This window comes from Carlito syrichta, unplaced genomic scaffold (assembly GCF_000164805.1).
Source record: "Carlito syrichta isolate Samal-C Ts95f unplaced genomic scaffold, Tarsius_syrichta-2.0.1 Scaffold10796, whole genome shotgun sequence".
NCBI lineage: Eukaryota > Metazoa > Chordata > Mammalia > Primates > Tarsiidae > Carlito > Carlito syrichta.
Genome location: NW_006954892.1, coordinates 513,660 through 524,385, shown reverse-complemented (window position 1 = coordinate 524,385; position 10,726 = coordinate 513,660).

Sequence of the window (10,726 nt, the reverse complement as noted above, 5' to 3'; positions counted from 1 at the left end):
CAAAGACTTCCTCTTATCTACAGAATAGTTTAAAACTCCCTCAGTCTTCATTCTTGGAGATAGACATATTGAAACACTTATAGATAAGATGATATTTTGATAAAGATTTGGTACAAAATAATCTGGGGGTCAGAAGAAAGGGAGGGAAGAAGTGGAGGAAAGATAGAATAAGAGTGGTCCTGAATTAATCATTGGAGAAATGGGTGAAACTTCAGGAGATTCATTATCAGATTTTCCCTACTTTTGTGTGCTTTATAAAGTTAAAAACAGTAAAACAAAACAACTCTTCACTTTGCCATCCTAAACCTCCTATAATTTGGACTTAGCAATTTACCTTCCAAGTTTACAGTCAACCCCTCATGTACCCAAAGTCACATCCAAATTTATTGTCAAAATTATGTCCCCGAGCGTATCTTTTCTCGATATTCTTTTTGTTCAAGCTACTTTTCCTTCCTGGAATGTTCTTCTCTCTTAACTTTGCTTGTCAGTCTCTATTTTCTGTAAAACGATGGGTATGAATTCGATAACTTCCAAGGTGTCTTCTAGCCTGCAATTACTAAGCTACTCACTCTTAAAGACAAAGATCTACTTAGAAATAAAGTCTGAAAGAGAGGACTCAACTAGCTATAGTCAGAGATAGGACTGTTAAGTAACTGCAGTGTCAAGTTGCTTGGGGAATTTCAATAAAATAGGTTTCCCTCTTTTTTAAATATTTCACTGTTATTGACTTCTTGGAAACCTATCATCTCAAATAAAAACTTGTCTAAATAATTGGTCAGGTTCATTTAGCAACACATTACTGTTTCCATTGAGTGAGGGTGTCTTAGGGAGAGAGGTCATTTGAGACTGAGACCGTATCTTAGGGACTGGTGGTGGGAATTTAGCTAAAGATCATGAGACAACGAACCATGGAAAAGAAGAACAGTTTCTCCATGTTCCACCTGAGCACTGGTCCTTATCTTTCAAATGACTTAGAATGAACATTTTTGTTACTTAGATTTTCACTATTTAAAATTATTTGAGGGGTTAAAAACTCTTGGCAGTCACTGCACTTGATAAAAGAACAAAAATATTAAATAAATTATTTACCTTTATTTAAATTAATTGATTTTTCAAAATGAATAACCGTTCTTATTCTCTGACCATAGAAGTCACACACGTTTGAACCAAATGGCCTTTGGTATGTATCTCTGTTCCCACTTTGATTATAACTCTCCCTCCTCATTTACCCACTAAGGTAATCCTAGACCGACGACACATTTGCGCGCTGTGAACCTGTTGATTGGATTAGGGGGTAGAGATTCTCCATCAGGATTCTATAGTTGAGAGTAAAATTAATTAATCAATCTGGATGGCAAAAGTGGAGCTGTTGGGATAACTCACATCGCTGTTCTCCTCATGTATACATGAATACATTTGTCTGCCTTTTTACTAATTAAAAAAAAGAAAGTGGAGACGTCCAGTCGGAGGATCTGATTACATTAGAATTCTCAGTTGACAGTGACAGAAGTACAAACTCACATGTGCTTCAACAAAATAAAATAACTTATTGGTTCATTAACTTAGAAATCCAGAAGGAGAGTGTATACAGTGTGACTGGATGTACGAAGAGCTCAAAGGACTTCTTTGGGACTGAGTTTTTCATTCTCAGGTAGGATCTTGTCACACAGAGGCAAGTTCCTACCAGTAGCTTTACATCTATAATCTACTATTTTTAGCAGCTCCAAATGGAAGCACAATTATTAATTCTAGAAAACTTCTCCGGAAAGGTCTTCCTTGCCTGATTTAAATTGTGAGCCCATCCAGACCAGGGCAGAGCCATACTCTGATGACCCAGACCTGAGTCAAAATCCTACCCCAGACGTCAACCATATGTCTGAAGATCATAAACTGAAAATGAAGAACAAATATTCTTCAGAAGAAAATCAGTATGTTCTATTTTACCAGAGGGCCATAAATTAGAAAAGAGGTGATAAATTATGGGTTCATTGGTCTGCTGATTGACTTCTGGGGTCAGCCTTGAGTCAAACCATTCTGGAAGAGGAAATATATCAACAGAAAGTTGTGAGCAGAATGGATTGACTACATGACTACAGATTTGGGCGTTTTATGATATAAATGATGTGGTAATTTCCCATTTGTCTAATTAAAGATTGAGTCTTATTAATCGGTCATTGTTCATCTCAGTTTGGATTATGCTGGGAGAGGATGATAGAGGCATTTGGGCCAATCAAAGGAAGAAAAATTATATTCAGGGCTCCTCCCTGGTCTGCTGAATATTCAAACACGGTTTACCAAATTCCGGGGGCAAAGCCCCATATATCAGGAACAAGCCGCTTAGCCACCATTGCATGGTTGCAGGTACCATTGCACGGTAGCTGGTTGCTCCATTGTGCCTTGTCAGTTGGATTGCTTGTTTACTTATCTTTGAAGAAAATAAAACCATACAGACCTGGTGTTTGCCAACAGGTAGAATGTGTGGTCCCATTCACTGTTCAAGTGAAAACCTTTCACTGGTAAATTTGATATAATTTAGAGTGGATACATTGCTCCTCTTCACTGATTATAAAAATTAAATTTAACTCAATCCAACTCAAGCTTCATCTCTTTTATAAATCCTTCCTTTATCACTCTGCCTATATCAATTTCCTTCCCATCTTCTTCTTCCTCCCATCTTCTTTTCCTACAACAATAATGTGTTACTCATTGAGCAATTACTAGGCTACTAGGCGTTAGGCACTGTGTTAAATGTTTGTTATGGATTACCTCATTTAATTCACTCAACAAGGTAGGTTATTGAAGACACTTTTCTTGCAGAAGCACAGAGAAACTAAAAGGCTTTGTTCAATGTAATAGAATTAGTGACAAGGGATGGCTTTGAATACAAGCGCTCTGATTCTCAGGTATATGTCCTTAGACACCTTGCTACACAACTTCTCACAGCATGTTTTGATTAAGTTATGTTATGTTATGTGACGAAAAGGATTTTGCAGAGGTAATTAAGGTTACTCATCACTTGACTGAGTTATTAAAAGCAGATGATCTGGGTGGTCCTAATCTAATCACACAAACCCTTTAGAAGCAAAGAGCTTTCTCAGGCTGGTGACAGAGAAGTCAAAGAGATTCAAAGCACAGGAATTCAACAGACCTGGCTACCTAAAGATAGAGGAGAACATGCAAGGACTGGAGGGCCACTTCTGCTTTCTGAGAACAACCTCTGGCAACAACCACAAGGAACTGAGTTCTGTCAACAATCTGATTAAGTTTGGAGGCAGACACTTCTCCAGAGACTTCAAATGAGAGACCAGTCTTGATTTTGGCCTTGTGAGACACTAATCAGAGAACCCACTCAATTCCACCCACTATTCTGAACTAGTAAACCATGAGATGATAAATCAGTATTGTTTTAAGCTGCTAAATTCATGGTAATTTGTTATACAGCAGCAGAAAACTAATGCAGTTTTTTTTTATTAGGTTGAACCATATGAAATTGCCAATATGGACTGTTGTGATCTATAGAAATAATTACTTCATTCTATTCAATTTCATATTATTTGAGGATGATCAGTATAATATTACTTGGTTGATGAATTCTTACAGACTTGACATTTTAGGAATACACAAAAAATAAATGTTCATAGACTTCACTCACCCCCCCGTCCTTTACTCCCCAAAATGTACACGCCAAAAAATGCACATATGTTGACAATTTCATCAGTCCTACAGCAGAGAAAATGTCCTAGTTTCCAAATCCTGTTGTTTTTGACTGCTGCTGTTATCAATTGTGAACATATTATAGTTTTATGCCTGCTCTCAAATGTGATCTTAAAATGTTTGCAATCAGGACTCATCTTTGTTCCCAGTTCAAGGTTTTTTACATCATAAATAAACATTCAGGTTTACAATGTTGAAACTTTGAAATGCAAAGAGTTAATGATTTAGTTTGCAGAGTAATATGGGAGATTTGTATTAGCATAACCACTAGAGAGAATAGATGCTTTTCAGTGTATACTATAGATTGATATTTTAATACTCTTTTATCTTCAAACTAAAAGAGAAGATAAGGAGCACTGAAGTTCCTATACACACACACACACACAAAACAGGACTTAGATATAATGATTGAGCTGAAAATTCAATAAGCAATGCTTTCAAAACAGCCCGTGAAGGCTTATTGGGAACAAAGGACAAAGCAATCTTCATTGTCATAAACTCTTAATTACTCAACAATCCAGCAACTGTATTTTCCTTACAGAACTTAAAATACATATATTTTCTTTACCCTTCACATAGGTGGGCCAAAAGACCCAAAAGGTGAACTCAGTTCAACGTGCAATGTTTGATCCCACCGAGAGGGTTCAGAGACTGAGTTGAGACCAAACAGCTCCTCCTAGTTGTCATTGAGGGCATGACATTTATTACCAAATTAAAAGAAATTCATTTCTGAAGTCTAACTCTAATGGAATAAATAAATTAGTCATATATCCTACCTCAAGATCCCTGTATATCAATGTTACCTCACTCATGCAGGAAATAAGAGGCTGTGGTTAATTTATAAATTATTGCCAGCTCACTACAACCGATCCTCTTAGCAAGTCCTCAGGGCTATGTTTTCAAATTAATACTGTCCATTCTTTGGGCAACTTTTCCTTGGGGTTTTTCTTCTATAAGTTTTAGAATCAGCCAAATAATCTTACCAATGAAATTTTAATCATATACAGTATTGCTTAAAGAGTGATAGATAGAAACTATTTTCAGAACTATCAAAGGAATACTGCCAGGATACGTGCAAGGATGTTTTACAAATCTGTTTATAAAATAGATATGATCACAAAAACAAAAAACCACATGTTCTCACTCATAAGTGGGCCCTAAACATTGGGCACCTGAGCACAAAGGTAGGAACAACAAATGCTGGGAACAGCTAAAGGAGGAAGGGACGGAGGGAGAAAGTGGGAATACGGGCACCACCCATTGGGTGCCATGTCCACTACCAAGGGGAGATGGGGCTCGCTGGAAGCCCAAACTTCACCTTCACGCAATTTACTTACATAACAAATCCTTCCATGTGCCCTACAATTCTAAAACAAACAAACAAACAAATAAATAAATAAAAATACAGAGGATGCCAAAAATATACACATTTTAAGAAAGGAAAAACTAAAAAAGAAAAGCTGTATTAAAATTGTAATACTCAATATATATGCCAACAACAAAAGATGAATACAAGTCACATTTGACTTCTGCAGTTACAAGAGGTGCTTAAGTGGTTACCATCAGTGTCCAGATGCTTTTGATTATGGCAGGCTAAAAATAACACAAAAATAACATCTCTTAAAATGTGCATACCATTTTTGGGCACCCCCGGTAGATATGATTCTCAACATTTTCATTAGTAAACATTTATCTCAAATGGTCTTATTCTCCCCTAACCCATTTTAAATGTGCTTGGTTCTTTTCTATTTTTGTAAGCAGAAGCATGCTGTTACTTTCAGTATATTCTATTAACTAATATAAAAGAGAATTAAAACTTCTGAAAGGTTTTCATCATTGCATGACTCAGTTGCTCTTCTAGAATACAGTTATTAGAATTGGAAGAGAGCTTGGAAATCATTCAGTACAACACAAGCATGAGGGAGACTCCTTCAAATACCACCACCAAGTGCTTTTATAGTCTTTAACTACAGCAGTACATTTCAGTACTGGAAAGCTTTTACTCTTAGGAAGTTCATCTTTTATGTAGAAATAAAATCTATCTCTCTGTAATTTCTATCTGTAGTCATGAAAGTCAAACTGTACTTAAGATGGTGACTGTTTTGTTCTTATCTTGCTATTATAATTTAATTATCAGTCTTTATCTAGTTGCTGTGAAAATTCTAACATTCTCATTCTATACAACTATATTCTCCATTGCACATCAATTTGTATTTCCATAGAAGCAATTCCCACAAGTAGAATTTTTATTCCCAAATGGCATAAGCTTAAACATTGTTTCAGAAAACTTCAAAGCCATTTCTGAAATTTCTTCTGAAACATTCATGTGAACTCAGATTGTGAAAATGAGTTATAGCGCCTTTGAAGTCAAGTGTTTTTTTAAAATTCTTCCAAATAGAAACGTTAAAACTAAAATGTCAGTGCAAGCAATAGTAATATTAACACAGTTAGTTCTAAAGGTAAATGTTAAACACATGCATGTATCTCTTTGCAAAGAGCATCTGCAAATTTAAAATCAAGAGTGGTTTCATTATAGACAAATCTACTCAGAAAGCTAAACTGTTTTTCACGGCATTTGTTGGCACTTATGTATTTTCTTTAATTTGCAAAAGTTTATTTCTGGAGAACATAGCAAGTAGTGACTGTGATTCCAGGTTTAGAGAGACCACATTTTCCCTGTTCCTGGTGATTTTCCATAAGCACAGTGTTGGTACTCCTCCTGGCCAATTTTCCCATTTTTGTCTCTCCTCTGGAGAAGTGAAGTGACTCACTGGATTTGTAAATTTGGGGAAAATATTCAGACAAGCCTGCTCAGATCTTCCTTTTTTGTCCTTGGTAGGGAGCCTGTTCTCTGAGATCTTTGCTGCCCCTCCCTCTGCTTGCCCATGCAGATGGTCTTGCTGGGGCAGCCACACGCCCTGTGTGGGCCACTCCTGGCCAGCAGGGCCTGCAGTGGACACACGAGACCCCCTGATGCCGGGCACCCTTCGCTGGCCTCTTTCACTGTCTTCCTCAGCCACTTTTTCCACCTTAGCCTCCATCAACCTTCCATTTGGGACTCAGGAGGGAAAGAGGTGTGCTGTTGTACAAGCTGCTTCTCTTACCTCTAGGGACCCCAGAAGTGAGACATTCTGGAGTAATAAGGCTCTTTTAATTACTTAAACAGAGAGGAGAAACAATGCTTTTATTCTTGCAAAAGGTAAAGTTGCAGCTCTACCTCTTCTCTTACTGAGAGACAAAAGCAAATTTAGGATATAAACCCATATTTCTTGCTAAGTTGTATATTCTGATATTCTGGGTATATGTAAACTATGTGCATGCATGTTTAGCAACTACAAACACATCATTATTTTATATGTGATTACTTTTCAAGGGAAGTTAAAAAGTTTTAATGGACAGGAGCTTATTTACAAGGATGTAATTTTTGAGCCCAAGGAGAGTAAGAAATCATCTAGTTCAACACACTTGTTTTACAAGTAAGGAAACTGAGACACACAGAGATCCAAACGTAATTGAGTTCACACAGATATATACTGACACAGCAAAGTGACAATTACAGAAAAATGTTAATTGACAAATATCATGAAATCCAAAGTCATAAACACAACTCTACAGACAACTCATATGCATCTTTGCCATATTCTAATGGTATGGGCACAGTAGATATAATTTGATCCAGCTTCTACAAAAGAGGACAATTAAGTTACAAACACAAACACTTTTTCCACAATCAAGCATAAAATTAACAAATGACCTAATTCTTATCAGTGCTTCCTATTTCAGATCTCATATGTTCAGCATTTGACAGTAATTACACACTGAGATGTGTTACAAAATGATGGGGTTGATTTTCAGCCCACAAAGTGTTTTCCTCTTAGACATGACAAGGCAATTTAGACTGGACTGTATTACTACAGATTCTTGATCACACTCCTGGGTAGTTAAAAATGAAAATAGTTAATGTAAAAATTATATAAATTATGTAGCAAGTGACCTCCTAAGACAGTTCTCTTTTTTTGTTGTCCATATTAATGACATCTTAGAACTTGAGTTTTAGGCAGCCAGAAGCAAGCAATTTCATCTCACCCCAAACTCAGCAAGCTTTTCACAACATCCTCATTTTTGTCTTGAACAATAAATAGCATTCTCCATTTTCACTCACATTGTTTTATGCACTATGAGGTCATTTGAACCTCACCATCTTCTTTCACATCAGCAGTTCTGACAGGAGAGATTTCTTTGAATTTTGCTGCTTAGGCAGAAGTCCAATATTGAAGTGATAGACGAGAAAACATAAAAATGAATCATGAGGGCTGACATGTCATTTGGGAGAATGGCAAAAAAAAGAATACGGCATCACAAATCAAAACAGATTGAGAGTCTAAAATCAGTGGTTGAACAAACCCTTCTACGTGGCTGAGAGCTGACTTACCCCAAGTATTGTCACCTCTGGCGTGTAGAAGCTTCATCATCTAAACTTTCAAGAAGGATTTATTGAAGATGTATCATGAGCCCCACTTGATGCTCCACGCTTGGAAGAAGGATTCAAAAGAAATCGAGGGATGATTCCTGCCCTGAGAAGGGTTATTCCTTAGTGGGGAAAGAAAACCAAGTATCTGAAACAACCAAATTATAATTATTAAAAAAATAAGCATGGCTGTATAAAAAAAACCTTTACTTGTAAACACTGAAATTTGAATTTTATGTAATCTTCTCATGTCATAAAATATTCTTTTAAAATGTTTTCAACTATTTAAAAATCTAAAAGGCATTCTTAGTTCATAGCCTGCGTGGTAACAAAGGGTAGGCTAGATTTGGTCCCAGGTTTGCTGACTGCTGGGTTAGGGTATCTTGAAGAATAGACAGAGAAATCTGGAATTGTTCTATGTACAATCTCTTCAGCAACTTCCACTCAACCCACTCACCACACTAACCTGTGCTCTGCTTTCCCTCCCTAAAACACACTGGTGCTGTCCCAGCAGGCTCAAAGCCCACAGTTCCTCCTTACCAGGCCACTGCTGTTTTGCTTCCATCAGTTGAGTCATGTCTTTACCAGGAGTCAGTTGTTGGGTACCAAACCCTTGATCACAGTTGTAGCTGTTTTCATAATAATGTAATTTAGCTAAACCTTTGAAATAGAAGTGTGAAAAGAGATCGTTTTCTGTGAAAATCAATTTGAATTACTTTGGAAAGACTGAATAAAGTTCAGACACTTAAAATATCACTAAGTTAAATGTGGCCAAGATAGCTACAAAAGACTGGGGGAAATAGTACAAGAATCTGGAAGGATATCGCACTTAGATGGTCTATACCAAGGGTCAGTCAACGTTGTCCTAATTGGACACATAGTAATTGTTTTCAGTTTTGTGTTTAGTACGGTATCTGTCTCAACTACTCAACCGTGCTATTGCAATACAAAAGCTGTCATAAGCAATATTAAAAAATAGGCATGGTTGTATAAAAAAATTTTATTTATGAACTTTGAAATTTGGATTTTATATAATCTTCTCGTGTCATAAAATATTATCTTTTTGATTTTTTTCAACTACTTAAAAATCTGAAAGTCACTCTTAGTTTATAGCCTGTACAATAACAAAGGGTAGGCTAGATTTGGTCCCAGGTTTGCTGATCCCCTAGGTTAGTTGGGTATCTTAAAGAATAGACAGAGAAATCTGGAATTGTTACATCAAAAGGCAAATGCATTTTTAATGTTCACTTAATTTTATTTAATGTAATATAATATGTTAGTCTCCTTGGACTGCCATGACAAAGTGCCACAGACTGGAGAGTTTAAACAATGGGTATTTATAGTCTCACAGTTCTGGAGACAGAAGTCCCAGATTCAGGTCCAGCAGGGGCCATTTCTGGTGAGGGCTATCTTTCTGGCTTGTAGACAGCTGTCATCTCCAGTGTCTTCACACTCCCTTTCCTCTTGTTTGTCAAGGGAAATGGGCATCTCTGGTGTCTCTTCTTAAAAGGATGCTAATCTTATAGAATTAGGGTCTCATACTTATAACATCATTTAATTATTTCCTTAGAATTCCCACTCTAAATACAGCCACATTAGGGTTAAAGATTGAGCATATACATTTTGAGAGAACACATTCAGTCTATAACATGTATCTATAGTATAATTTTGAGTATTTTGTAATAGATGCACTTTAGAACATCAATACATTCTGCAAATAACCGTTAGTAGTCTCTTCTGATTTTTGACCTAGTGTCTATAATACCCTCATAGCTCAAATGTTCATGTGGTCAGAACACATTGGGATATCTGGAATCTTGGAACAAGCATTTTTCTTTCCTTCTCAAGGAGCTGAAATATTGATTATTTGCCAAAGACAGCTTGTGGGATATGGGTAGCAGAATCTCATTTGTCCCGGCTTCCGACTGTCCTTCCAAAGTGAAAAGTTACTAAAATAGAGAATACTATAAAATTCATCTCAACGCTAGAATTACTAAACATACTTAAATTTCCAACACTAGAATTATTTCGCATATTTAAATTTTCAACAGAATTCAGCTCAAAACTAGAATTATTAAGCATATTTAAATTTTCGGTTTAAATCAAGTGTCTTGACAGTTCTTGTTTCTTATTATTTTGCGTTTTTAAATTTTATTTCATGTTTATCAAAAGACAAATAGTACTATAAGGTTTTTAACAAAAAACAACTGTTCCTGCCCTGTTCCTCCTAGTCTTTCTTCACACCATAACCTCACTCACTCCCTGTACACTTTTCTTCTCTCAGCTCCTTAAATCCATCATAATTTTTAGTAAAGTCAACTTTTGAATTTTCTTTCTTTCTTACTACTTTATTTTTTAATTTCTGAGTGTCATTTCTTACACTTTGAATGTTCATACGTACAAGGGAGGACCCCCAAAAGGGGAATTTATTTATTTAAAAATTGTGTATTCATTCTTTCATGTTTAAACCTCAGTCATCTCAAAGTACTCTTCGTTTGATCCAATACACCTATCAAGATGCTTTTTCCACTGCTCAAAACAGTT